This window comes from Pseudophryne corroboree, chromosome 7 (assembly GCF_028390025.1).
Source record: "Pseudophryne corroboree isolate aPseCor3 chromosome 7, aPseCor3.hap2, whole genome shotgun sequence".
In the NCBI taxonomy this organism is placed as follows: domain Eukaryota; kingdom Metazoa; phylum Chordata; class Amphibia; order Anura; family Myobatrachidae; genus Pseudophryne; species Pseudophryne corroboree.
This window is the reverse complement of record NC_086450.1, coordinates 25,390,707-25,405,516: the sequence shown is the minus strand read 5'-3', so window position 1 is coordinate 25,405,516 and position 14,810 is coordinate 25,390,707.

The window sequence follows — 14,810 nt, the reverse complement described above, 5'->3', positions numbered from 1 at the left end:
CTTCGGGTTCCGTAGGGTGGCACATGGTAAGGACTGGGCACCAAACAGTTAAAGCTTTAGGTATCCTAGGAAGCTTCGGCCCTTATCCCACCCTATACCCCGCCTCCAGCTCAGGCCCTTCAGTTTCGTATTGGTGTCGGGAGGAGCCGTATCACCGTCAAACAGTGGGGCTGCTATTAAGCAACCCAAGCTTTCTTTTACGGTTTTTTATTATTTCAGTGTCCTAGTGGATACTGGGGTGACATTAGTACCATGGGGTATAGATCGGGTCCATTGGAGCCTGGCACTGTAAGAAATCAGTTGGTGTGTGCTGGCTCCTCCCCTCTATGCCCCTCCTGCAGACTCAGTTTAGAAAAATGTGCCCAAGGAGCCGGGTGCATTCTCTGGAGCTCCGGAGAGTTTTCTTCAGAGTTTCTGTTAGTTTGTTATTTTCAGGCAGCGCTGTTGGCAACAAGTCTACCTGCGTCGTGGGACTTAGGAAGGGGGCGGGAACCGAACCAACTTAATATAGAGTTAATGGTTCGTATCCCCACTGACAGGACACTGAGCTCCTGAGGTGCTGTTTCTCATGACCCAGGGTGTAAGCCCACGCCGTCAGCCCTGCCGCCACCCCTAACAGATGCCGAAGTAGACGCGGTGCGGGGAGTACTACACCGAAACCCCAGTTAGCGGGTCCCCGGTGACATGGGTGGCATTAGGGCGTGGCGGTCCCCGGGCCTTGAGCTTCAGTGCCCACTGGGAACCCACACTGGCGCTGAGGTGGATTCAAATTTTTTTTTACACAAATGTGACATAATGCCAGTATAATCTATTAGGGACTGCATGCCATTGAAGGGGCGGGGCTTCCCGGAGAGCGGGACCGAAAGCTAAAAGGCGCCATTTCCTGCTGCTGCTGACTACAGGCTGCACGCTGGGATTGCTCCTCCACAGAACCCACTGAATCACCAATTCTACTGGTACCAGAGGGTCTTTTAGAGAAGGGGGAGCATATACACAGCGGTTACACTCGTGCTAATAACAAACATCTAAGTATACCCAGCGGAGCGCTGCTCTGGTCTGAGGTATTGTGTGCTTGGTCCCAATCCTCTCTGTGTCACTCCATTCAGGGCTGTCTGTTGTTAAATTGTCCGATAATACACTGCTCAAAAAAATAAAGGGAACACTAAAATAACACATCCTAGATCTGAATGATTGAAATATTCTTATTAAATAGTTTGTTCTTTACATAGTTGAATGTGCTGACAACAAAATCACACAAAAATTATCAATGGAAATAATATTTATTAAACCATGGAGGTCTGGATTTGGAGTCACACTCAAAATTAAAGTAAAAACACACTACAGGCTGATCCAACTTTGATGTAATGTCCTTAAAACAAGTCAAAATGAGGCTCAGTAGTGTGTGTGGCCTCCACGTGCCTGTATGACCTCCCTACAACGCCTGGGCATGCTCCTGATGAGGTGGCGGATGGTCTCCTGAGGGATCTCCTCCCAGACCTGGACTAAAGCATCCGCCAACTCCTGGACAGTCTGTGGTGCAACGTGGCGTTGGTGGATGGAGCGAGACATGATGTCCCAGATGTGCACAACTGGATTCAGGTCTGGGGAACGGGCGGGCCAGTCCATAGCATCAATGCCTTCGTCTTGCAGGAACTGCTGACACACTCCAGCCACATGAGGTCTAGCATTGTCTTGCATTAGGAGGAACCCAAGGCCAACCGCACCAGCATATGGTCTCACAAGGGGTCTGAGGATCTCATCTCGGTACCTAGTGGCAGTCAGGCTACCTCTGGCGAGCACATGGAGGGCTGTGCGGCCCCCCAAAGAAATGCAACCCCACACCATTACTGACCCACTGTCAAACCGGTCATGCTGGAGGATGTTGCAGGGAGCAGAACGTTCTCATTGGCGTCTCCAGACTCTGTCACGTCTGTCACATGTGCTCAGTGAGAACCTGCTTTCATCTGTGAAGAGCACAGGATGCCAGTAGCAAATTTGCCAATCTTGGTGTTCTGTGACAAATGCCAGACGTCCTGCACGGTGTTGGGCTGTAAGTACAACCCCCACCTATGGACGTCTGGCCCTCATACCACCCTCATGGAGTCTGTTTCTGATCGTTTGCACATTTGTGGCTTGCTGGAGGTCATTTTGCAGTGCTCCTGTTCCTCCTTGCACAAAGGCGGAGGTAGCGGTCCTGCTGCTGAGTTGTTGCCCTCCTACGGCCTCCTCCACGTCTCCTGATGTACTGGCCTGTCTCCTGGTAGCGCCTCCATGCTCTGGACACTACGCTGACAGACGCAGCAAACCTTCTTGCCACAGCTCGCATTGATGAGCCATCCTGGATGAGCTGCACTACCTGAGCCACTTGTGTGGTTGTTAAGAATGCCAAATTGATTTCTCACAAATATTTAAAATGCCCGCTCTAATATATATTGTAAACGCCTGCACCTCTTATTGCCATATCCCATGAATGTGCGCTATACATCTCAAAACACTACATCCCATAAGAGAAAACAATGCACCCACACATTATCTGAGTTCCAAAGCTCATTGATGTATATATTTGTTATTAAAAAGGATATGGATTCAATATATATTACAAAGTACAGTATACCTATAGTTACATGGTTACACTCACACAGTAAGCAGTTAAAACATATAGTTACATACAGTTACATGCCATTACATACAGTTTCAGTTACAGGCCAGCGATACAATTACCATTCCCTCCAATGCATCTTATGTCTCTCTCTCTCTTTGTAAATAAATATAGGAACTAATCTGGCAGCAAGTCCATCATCCTCTGAGACCAAAAAGCCACTGAGCTCCTGTGTGATCAATAAGTGTTATCTAGTTTCTGGGGGAGGGATTCACGATGAGTCACCAGTTCCTTTGTATATGCTAATCAGGTTCAGCCTTGAAGACATCCAAAGGGCTGGCCTGAGTTTCCTGTCCACAACCTGTTTGGAATATCTATTGTTCTAATAAAAGTGATTTTAGCTTTTATACATATAATCATAACTATTTGTTGCAATGTCCTACAACTTAATAACAAGTATCAAATTAATCTACACATTAAGCTGGTTGTTTTAATAGTAAATATGACAGGTCTATCTTGCTTCGTTGAAATAATACACATACATGACATTACTTCATTACATAATTTTTAAATCATGATGTCTGGCGCTTGATATTATAATTATGTACTGTATGAGATAAGTGTCGAATCCATCTCTGTGGCATGTCCGTGTAAATGCGTGTGTTACCATATATTGCTGTGCTCGCTGCGCATATTTGCAAGTATAGCGACTCATATGTGTGTAGTCTGTATGTTCTCTTTATGTAATTTTTTTTTTTTTACTTCGCCATTGTAGACTCCGTCTCATGCTACCACTAGAGTGAAAGCACCGCCAGATTTCAAAAGTGACCAAAACATCAGCCAGAAAACATAGGAGCTGAGAAGTGGTCTGTGGTCACCACCTGCAGAACAACTCCTTTATTGGGGGTGTCTTGCTAATTGCCTATAATTTCCACCTGTTGTCTATTCCATTTGCACAACAGCATGTGAAATTGATTGTCAATCAGTGTTGCTTCCTGAGTGGACAGTTTGATTTCACAGAAGTGTGATTGACTTGGAGTTACATTGTGTTGTTTAAATGTTCCCTTTATTTTTTTGAGCAGTGTATAATAAATGGGTTTGACTTCCTACCTCAGGATGAGATCATTACGATACTGCAGCATATCCAAGATGCTGCAGACTTTTTATGAGTGAGGCAGTTAAGGAATTATTATCTCATTAATGGCCGTACCACGGCTATGGCGGTCTCTGCTCGCAGAGCCCTTGGCTTTGACAATGGTCAGCAAATACTGATTCTAAGAAAGGGGAAGATAACCTTCCTTTTACAGGTGATGCCTTGTTTGGAGAAGAACTAAACAAGTGGATATCTCAGGCGACGACAGGTAAGTACCTATCTGCCGTCTGCTGCACCTCCTGCTAGACGTCCCTACCCTGGGCCCTCTCTGCAGTCCTTTCGTGTGGCAAAATTCAGAGGCAGAGCCAGAGGTGCCTCCAATGCTGCTAAAGGAACTTGCGGTAAGTCCCGTAAACCTCATCCACAAAGCTCTCCGTGTGACGGTTGGCTCCAGCAGCAGGGCGACTTCCAGGTAGGTGCTCGCCTTCAACACTTCGCCCATATGTGATCAAAGTCCTACTGGGATCCTTGGGTGAGGGAGCTCATATCCCAAGGATACCGGCTGGAATTTCAGAAACTACCTCCTCTCAGAATCTTCAAGTCAGCCTTACCAGCTTCACCTGTAGCAAGACTTACCTTGCAAAAACTGCTTTCCACAGGAGTTATTGTTCCAGTACCACCTCCGCTGCACAAAAAGGGATTTTACTCAAGTCTCTTTGTGGTTACAAAGCCGGACGGCTCGGTACGGCCGATCTTGAACCTCAAATCCCTGAACCCGTATCTTCGCGTGTTCAAATTCAAGATGGAATCCCTAAGGGCAGTGATCTCCGGTCTGGTGGAGGGGGAGTTCCTGGTATCCCTGGATATCAAGGAACCTTCATATTCCAATATGGCCGCCTCATCAGGCTTACCTTCGGTTCGCTGCACTGGATCACTACTTCCAGCCCAGGCCTTACCTTTGGTCTCTTCACAGCTCCAAGGGTATTCACAAAAGTCATGGCGGAGATGATGCTGCAATTGCGTAAGATGGGAGTCAATATAGTCCCATACTTGGACAATCTCCTGATAAAGGCGGTGTCCAGGGAACAGCTGCTACACAGCATCGCCTTGACAGCTCGCCTACTTGAGGACCACGGATGGATCCTAGAAGTCTCACCTGGAACCGTCTCAGAGAATTCAGTTCCAGGGACTGATCCTGGACACGGTATCTCAGAAGTTATTCCTTCCGATGGACAAGGCCTTGACTATCCAGGCTATGATCCGCTCTGTGCTCAAACCCCGTAAGATCTCGATCCATCTTTGCATTCGCTTGCTGGGCAAGATGGTAGCCTCCTACGAGGCAATACAATACGGCAGGTTTCATGTGCGTCCGTTCCAGCTGGATCTGCTGGACAAGTGGTCATGTTCACACCTGCATATGCACCAGAGTGTAACTTTCGCCAAAAGCACGGCTCTCCCTGTTATGGTGGCTTCAAGTCTCTCACCTTGTGGAGGGTCGGTCTTTCAGTACCTAGTCTTGGACCCTGCTGACAACTGATGCCAGTCTCAGGGGTTGGGTGCTGTGACCCAGGGGGCCCAGTTTCAGGGGAAGTGGTCGAGTCCGGAATCTGCACTTCCCATAAATGTCCTGGAACTCAGGGCAATTTACAATGCTCTTCTGCAAGCCTCCTATCTCCTTCGGAATCAAGCCATCCAGGTGCAGTTGGACAACGCCACGGCCGTGGCATACATCAATCGACAGGGAGGAACAAAAAGCAGGGTCGCAATGCGAGAGGTGTCAAAGATACTCCTCTGGGTGGAAGCCAACGCAAGCGCCATCTCAGCCATATTCATTCCAGGAGTGGACAACTGGGAAGCGGACTTCTTCAGCAGGCACGACCTCCATCCGGGAAAATGGGGCCTTCACCCTCAGGTGTTCCAACAATTGGTTCACTGGTGGGGCTGTCCGCAGATAGACCTGATGGCTTCTCGTCTCAACAAGAAGCTCCATCATTCCTGTTCCAGAATGAGGGATCTGCAGGCTGTGGGAGTGGACTACCAGTTTGTATACCTGTTTCCTCCAGTCCCTCTCATTCCAAGAGTTCTAAAAAGACTCCAAAAGGGAAAGAGTTCAGGCAATTCTAATTGCCCCGGATTGGTCTCGACTGGCCTGGTACACGGACCTCCTGACCATGTCTTTGGAAGAACCCTGGCCTCTGCCGCTACTCAAGGACCTTCTTCAACAAGGACCGTTCGTCTATCCAGACTTACTGCAGCTTGACGGCTTGGAAGTTGAGAGGGAGATCTTAACAAGAAAAGGTCTCCCATCCAAGGTTATTTCCACTGTGGTCCAGGCCCGTAAGGGGGTCACGTCCAAACATTACCACCGTATCTGGAAGAAATATGTCTCGTGGTGTGAAGGTAGACAATACCCTCCTGCGGAATTTCAACTTGGCCGTTTTCTGCTTTTCCTGCAAGCAGGTGTGGATAAAGGCCTACAGTTAGGCTCCATCAAAGTTCAAATTTCGGCTCTCTATCTTCTTCCAGAAACAACTAGCGGTACTACCAGAAGTACAGACTTTCATAGTTACATAGTACATAGTTAGTGAGATTGAAAAGAGGCAAAATGCCCATCGGGTTCAACCTGTATTCTGTGTTAAGCTGTTCATATTATAATGCACCTGCTGAAGTAATGGTTTAGTACCAATTGACAACTATGATTCTTACCACTCCCAGATATTTAATGTCCCTATGCTAAATGCTATAACCCTGGATACTTTTTCCATTTAGAAATTTGTCCAATCCGTTTTTAAATGCATTTACAGAGTCTGCCATTATTACCTTCTCCGGCAGGGAAATCTAAATCTTTATTGCCCTTACCGTGAAGAACCCTTTCCTACGTTGTGTACAGAATTTTCTCTCCTCTAGCCTCAGCGAGTGTCCTCATTTCCTATACTGAGTTCTTTTAATAAACAAATCCGCTGCTAACTGCTTGTAATGACCCTTTACATATTTGAAGATATTAATGTCTCCTCTTAGACTCCTCTTTTCTAGTGTATACATATGTAACCTAGTAAGTCTTTACTCATACTCCAGTGTCTCTAACCTTTTAATCAATTTAGTAGCTCGCCGTTGAACTCTTTCTAGTTCCCCAATATCTTTTTTATAATATGGTGCCCAAAATTGAGCACAATGGGGGTAATTCCAAGTTGATCGCAGCAGGAAATTTTTTAGCAGTTGGGCAAAACCATGTGCACTGCAGGGTAGGCAGATATAACATGTGCAGAGAGAGTTAGATTTAGGTGTGGTGAGTTCAAACTGAAATCTAATTTGCAGTGTAAAAATAAAGCAGCCGGTATTTACCCTGCACAGAAAGAATATAACTCACCCAAATCTAACTCTCTCTGCAAATGTTATTTCTCTAACGTCCTAGTGGATGCTGAGGACTCCGAAAGGACCATGGGGAATAGCGGCTCCGCAGGAGACTGGGCACAAAGTAAAAGCTTTAGGACTAGCTGGTGTGCACTGGCTCCTCCCCCTATGACCCCCCTCCAAGCCTCAGTTAAGATTTTGTGCCCGAACGAGAAGGGTGCAATCGAGGTGGCTCTCCTGAGCTGCTTAGAGTAAAAGTTTAAATAGGTTTTTTTATTTTCAGTGAGACCTGCTGGCAACAGGCTCACTGCATCGAGGGACTAAGGGGAGAAGAAGCGAACTCACCTGCGTGCAGAGTGGATTGGGCTTCTTAGGCTACTGGACATTAGCTCCAGAGGGACGATCACAGGCCCAGCCATGGATGGGTCCCGGAGCCGCGCCGCCGGCCCCCTTACAGAGCCAGAAGAGTGAAGAGGTCGTCCTGTCTTCAATAAGACGTCCTGTCTTCAATAAGGTAGCGCACAGCGCCGCAGCTGTGCGCCATTGCTCTCAGCACACTTCACACTCCGGTCACTGAGGGTGCAGGGCGCTGGGGGGAGGGCGCCCTGGGACGCAATGAAAATACCTTAAATGGCTAAAAATACATCACATATAGCTCCTGGGCTATATGGATGTATTTAACCCCTGCCAGTTTTCCACAAAAAAGCGGGAGAAAGGCCGCCGAAAAAGGGGCGGAGCCTATCTCCTCAGCACACAAGCGCCATTTTTTACTCACAGCTCCGTTGGAGAAAGGCTCCCTGACTCTCCCCTGCAGTCCTGCACTACAGAAACAGGGTAAAACAAGAGAGGGGGGGCACTAAATTGGCATATTAATATATACAGCAGCTATATTAGGGAAAAACACTTATATAAGGTTATCCCTGTATATATATAGCGCTCTGGTGTGTGCTGGCAAACTCTCCCTCTGTCTCCCCAAAGGGCTAGTGGGGTCCTGTCCTCTGTCAGAGCATTCACTGTGTGTGTGCTGTGTGTCGGTACGCTGTGTCGACATGTATGAGGAGGAAAATGGTGTGGAGGCGGAGCAATTGCCTGTGTTAGTGATGTCACCCTCTAGGGAGTCGACACCTGACTGGATGGTCTTATGGAAAGAATTACGTGATAGTGTCGGCACTTTACAAAAGACTGTTGACGACATGAGACAGCCGGCAAATCAGTTAATACTTGTACAGGCGTCTCAAACACCGCCAGGGGCTATAAAACGCCCGTTACCTCAGGTCGATACAGACACGGACACTGACTCCAGTGTCGACGGTGAGGAAACAAACGTATTTTCCAGTAGGGCCACACGTTACATGATCACGGCAATGAAGGAGGTTTTGAACATTTCTGATACTACAAGTACCACAAAAAGGGTATTATGTGGGGTGTGAAAAAACTACCCGTAGTTTTTCCTGAATCAGATGAATTAAATGAGGTGTGTGATGAAGCGTGGGTTTCCCCCGATAAAAAGCTGCTAATTTCTAAAAAATTATTGGCATTATACCCTTTCCCGCCAGAGGTTAGGGCGCGTTGGGAAACACCCCCTAGCGTAGATAAGGCGCTCACACGCTTATCAAAACAAGTGGCGTTACCGTCTCCTGATACGGCCGCCCTCAAGGAACCAGCTGATAGGAAGCTGGAAAATATCCTTAAAAGTATATACACACATACTGGTATTATACTGCGACCAGCAATCGCCTCAGCCTGGATGTGCAGTGCTGGGGTGGCTTGGTCGGATTCCCTGACTGAAAATAAGAATTTACTTACCGATAATTCTATTTCTCATAGTCCGTAGTGGATGCTGGGACTCCGTAAGGACCATGGGGAATAGCGGCTCCGCAGGAGACTGGGCACAAAAGTAAAAGCTTGAACTAGCTGGTGTGCACTGGCTCCTCCCCCTATGACCCTCCTCCAAGCCTCAGTTAGGATACTGTGCCCGGACGAGCGTACATAATAAGGAAGGATATTGAATCCCGGGTAAGACTCATACCAGCCACACCAATCACACCGTACAACCTGTGATCTGAACCCAGTTAACAGTATGATAAACGAAGGAGCCTCTGAAAAGATGGCTCACAACAATAATAACCCGAATTTTGTAACAATAACTATATACAAGTATTGCAGACAATCCGCACTTGGGATGGGCGCCCAGCATCCACTACGGACTATGAGAAATAGAATTATCGGTAAGTAAATTCTTATTTTCTCTAACGTCCTAAGTGGATGCTGGGACTCCGTAAGGACCATGGGGATTATACCAAAGCTCCGGGAGAGTGCGGATGACTCTGCAGCACCGAATGAGGGTATCAAATTTGTAGAATTTAGCAAACGTGTTTGCCCCTGACCAAGTAGCTGCTCGGCAAAGTTGTAAAGCCGAGACCCCTCGGGCAGCCGCCCAAGATGAGCCCACCTTCCTTGTGGAATGGGCTTTTACAGATTTTGGCTGTGGCAGGCCTGCCACAGAATGTGCAAGCTGAATTGTACTACAAATCCAACGAGCAATCGTCTGCTTAGAAGCAGGAGCACCCAGCTTGTTGGGTGCATACAGGATAAACAGCGAGTCAGATTTCCTGACTCCAGCCGTCCTGGAAATATATATTTTCAGGGCCCTGACTACGTCCAGTAACTTGGAGTCCTCCAAGTCCCTAGTAGCCGCAGGCACCACAATAGGCTGGTTCACGTGAAACGCTGAAACCACCTTTGGGAGAAATTGAGGACGAGTCCTCAATTCTGCCCTATCCGTGTGAAAAATCAGGTAAGGGCTTTTATAAGATAAAGCCGCCAATTCTGAGACACGCCTGGCTGAAGCCAGGGCTAACAGCATTACCACCTTCCATGTGAGATATTTTAATTCCACAGTGGTGAGTGGTTCAAACCAATGTGATTTTAGGAACCCCAAAACCACATTGAGATCCCAAGGTGCCACCGGGGGCACAAAAGGAGGCTGTATATGCAGTACCCCTTTGACAAACGTCTGGACTTCAGGCACTGAAACCAGTTCTTTTTGGAAGAAAATCGACAGGGCCGAAATTTTAACCTTAATGGACCCTAATTTTAGGCCCATAGACAGTCCTGTTTGCAGGAAATGTAGGAAGCAACCCAGTTGAAATTCCTCTGTAGGGGCCTCTTTGGCCTCACACCACGCAACATATTTTCGCCAAATGCGGTGATAATGTTTTGCGGTTACATCCTTCCTGGCCTTTATCAGGGTAGGGATGACTTCTTCTGGAATGCCTTTTTCCTTCAGGATCCGGCGTTCAACCGCCATGCCGTCAAACGCAGCCGCGGTAAGTCTTGGAACAGACAAGGTCCCTGCTGGAGCAGGTCCTTTCTTAGAGGTAGAGGCCACGGGTCCTCCGTGAGCATCTCTTGAAGTTCCGGGTACCAAGTCCTTCTTGGCCAATCCGGAACCACGAGTATAGTTCTTACTCCTCTCCTTTTTATGATTCTCAGTACTTTTGGTATGAGAGGCAGAGGAGGGAACACATACACTGACTGGTACACCCATGGTGTTACCAGAGCGTCCACCGCTATTGCCTGAGGGTCCCTTGACCTGGCGCAATATCTGTCTAGTTTTTTGTTGAGACGGGACGCCATCATGTCCACCTTTGGTAATTCCCAACGGTTTACCATCTCTTGGAAGACTTCTGGATGAAGTCCCCACTCCCCCGGGTGAAGGTCGTGTCTGCTGAGGAAGTCCGCTTCCCAGTTGTCCACTCCCGGAATGAACACTGCTGACAGTGCTATCACATGATTCTCCGCCCAGCGAAGAATCCTTGCAGCTTCTGCCATCGCCCTCCTGCTTCACGTGCCGCCCTGTCTGTTTACGTGGGCGACTGACGTGATGTTGTCCGATTGGATCAATACCGCCTGACCCTGAAGCAGGGGTTTTGCTTGACTTAGGGCATTGTAAATGGCCCTTAGTTCCAGAATGTTTATATGAAGAGATGTTTCCATGCTTGACCACAAGCCCTGGAAATTTTGTCCGTGTGTGACTGCTCCCCAGCCTCTCAGGCTGGCATCTGTGGTCACCAGGATCCAATCCTGAATGCCGAATCTGCGGCCCTCTAGTAGATGAGCACTCTGCAGCCACCACAGAAGAGACACTCTTGTCCTTGGCGACAGGGTTATCCGCTGATGCATCTGAAGATGCGATCCGGACCATTTGTCCAGAAGATCACACTGAAACGTTCTTGCATGGAATCTTCCAAATGGAATCGCTTCGTAAGAAGCCACCATTTTTCCCAGGACCCTCGTGCACTGATGCACTGACACCTGGCCTGGTTTTAGGAGATTCCTGACTAGCTCGGATAACTCCCTGGCCTTCTCCTCTGGGAGAAACACCTTTTTCTGGACTGTGTCCAGAATCATTCCTAGGAACAGGAGACGTGTCGTTGGAATCAGCTGCGATTTTGGAATATTTAGAATCCACCCGTGCTGACGTAACACTAACTGAGATAGTGCTACTCCGACTTCTAACTGTTCCCTGGACCTTGCCCTTATCAGGAGATCGTCCAAGTAAGGGATAATTAAAACGCCTTTTCTTCGAAGAAGAATCATCATTTCGGCCATTACCTTGGTAAAGACCCGAGGTGCCGTGGACAACCCAAACGGCAGCGTCTGAAACTGATAATGACAGTTTTGTACTACAAACCTGAGGTACCCTTGGTGAGAAGGGTAGATTGGGACGTGGAGATAAGCATCTTTGATGTCCAGAGACACCATATAGTCCCCTTCTTCCAGGTTTGCTATCACTGCTCTGAGTGACTCCATCTTGAATTTGAACCTCTTTATGTAAGTGTTCAAGGATTTTAGATTTAAAATTGGTCTCACCGAGCCGTCCGGCTTCGGTACCACAAACAGCGTGGAATAATACCCCTTTCCCTGTTGTAGGAGAGGTACCTTGATTATCACCTGCTGGGAATACAGCTTGTGAATGGCTTCCAAAACTGCCTCCCTGTCGGAGGGAGACTTTGGTAGAGCAGACTTCAGGAACCGGCGAGGGGGAGACGTCTCGAATTCCAGTTTGTACCCCTGTGATACTACCTGCAGAATCCAGGGGTCCACTTGCGAGTGAGCCCACTGCGCGTTGAAATTTTTGAGACGGGCCCCCACCGTGTCCGAGTCCGCTTGGAAAGCCCCAGCATCATGCTGAAGACTTGGCAGAAGCAGAGGAGGGCTTCTGCTCCTGGGAAGAGGCTGCCTGGTGCAGTCTTTTTCCTCTTCCTCTGCCCCGGGGCAGAAATGAGTGGCCTTTTGCCCGCTTGTACTTATGGGAACGAAAGGACTGAGTTTGAAAAGACGGTGTCTTTTTCTGCTGAGAGGTGACCTGGGGTAAAAAGGTGGACTTTCCGGCCGTTGCCGTGGCCACCAGGTCCGATAGACCGGCCCCAAATAACTCCTCCCCTTTATACGGCAATACTTCCATATGTCGTTTGGAATCCGCATCCCCTGACCACTGTCGCGTCCATAACGCTCTTCTGGCAGAAATGGACATAGCACTCACTCTTGATGCCAGGGTGCAAATATCCCTCTGTGCATCACGCATATATAGTAATGCATCCTTCAAATGCTCTATAGTTAGTAATATACTGTCCCTATCCAGGGTATCAATATTTTCAGTCAGGGAATCCGACCACGCCACTCCAGCACTGCACATCCAGGCTGAGGCGATTGCTGGTCGTAGTATAACACCAGTATGTGTGTATATACCCTTCAGGATATTTTCCAGCCTTCTATCTGCTGGTTCTTTGAGGGCGGCCGTATCAGGAGACGGTAACGCTACTTGTTTAGATAAACGTGTGAGCGCTTTATCTACTCTAGGGGGTGTTTCCCAACGCGCCCTAACCTCTGGCGGGAAAGGGTATCGTGCCAATAATTTATTAGAAATTAGCACTTTTTTATCGGGGGAAACCCACGCTTTATCACACACCTCATTTAATTCATCTGACTCAGGAAAAGCTACTGGTAGTTTCTCTAACGTCCTAGTGGATGCTGGGGACTCCGTCAGGACCATGGGGAATAGCGGCTCCGCAGGAGACAGGGCACAAAAGCAAGCTTTTAGGATCACATGGTGTGTACTGGCTCCTCCCCCTATGACCCTCCTCCAAGCCTCAGTTAGGTTTTTGTGCCCGGCCGAGAAGGGTGCAATCTAGGTGGCTCTCTTAAAGAGTTACTTAGAAAAAGTTTTTAGGTTCTTTATTTTCAGTGAGTCCTGCTGGCAACAGGCTCACTGCATCGAGGGACTTAGGGGAGAGATTTTCAACTCACCTGCGTGCAGGATGGATTGGATTCTTAGGCTACTGGACATAGCTCCAGAGGGAGTCGGAACACAGGGCTCGCCCTGGGGTTCGTCCCGGAGCCGCGCCGACCCCCCTTGCAGACGCTGAAGATGAAGAGGTCCGGAACCAGGCGGCAGAAGACTCTCAGTCTTCATCAGGTAGCGCACAGCACTGCAGCTGTGCGCCATTGTTGTCAGCACACTTCACACAGCGGTCACGGAGGGTGCAGGGCGCTGGAGGGGGGCGCCCTGGGCAGCAATGTATAATACCTGTATGGCGAAAAATACATCACATATAGCCCTTGAGGCTATATGGATGTATTTAACCCCTGCCAGATATCTAAAACTCCGGAGAAGAAGCCCGCCGAAAAGGGGGCGGGGCCTATTCTCCTCAGCACACAGCGCCATTTTCCCTCACAGAAAGGCTGGTGGGAAGGCTCCCATGCTCTCCCCTGCACTGCACTACAGAAACAGGGTTAAAACAGAGAGGGGGGGCACTGATTTGGCGATATGTATATATATTAAAATGCTATAAGGGAGGAACACTTATATAAAGGTTGTCCCTGGATAATTATAGCGTTTTGGTGTGTGCTGGCAAACTCTCCCTCTGTCTCCCCAAAGGGCTAGTGGGTCCTGTCCTCTATCAGAGCATTCCCTATGTGTGTGCTGTATGTCGGTACGTGTGTGTCGACATGTATGAGGAAAATATTGGTGAGGAGGCGGAGCAAATTGCCTGTATGGTGATGTCACTCTCTAGGGAGTCGACACCGGAATGGATGGCTTATTTATGGAAATTACGTGACAATGTCAACACGCTGCAAGCCGGTTGACGACATGAGAGGGCCGGCGAACAAATTAGTATCTGTCCAGGCGTCTCAAACACCGTCAGGGGCTGTAAAATGCCCATTTACCTCAGTCGGTCGACACAGACCCAGACACGGACACTGATTTCAGTGTCGACGGTGAAGAAACAAACGTATTTTCTTTTAGGGCCACACGTTAAGGGCAATGAAGGAGGTGTTACATATTTCTGATACTCCAAGTACCACAAAAAAGGGTATTATGTGTGAGGTGAAAAAACTACCTGTAGTTTTTCCTGAATCAGATAAATTAAATGAAGTGTGTGATGATGCGTGGGTTTCCCCCGATAGAAAATTATTGGCGGTATACCCTTTCCCGCCTGAAGTTAAGGCGCGGTGGGAAACACCCCTCAGGGTGGATAAGGCGCTCACACGCTTATCAGAACAAGTAGCGGTACCATCTACGGATAGGGCCGTACTTAAGGAGCCAGCTGATAGGAGGCTGAAAAATATCCTAAAAAGTATACACACACATGCTGGTGTTATACTGCGACCAGCGATCGCCTCAGCCTGGATGTGCAGAGCTGAGGTGGCTTGGTCGGATTCCCTGACTAAAAATATTGATACCTTTGACAGGGACAGTAT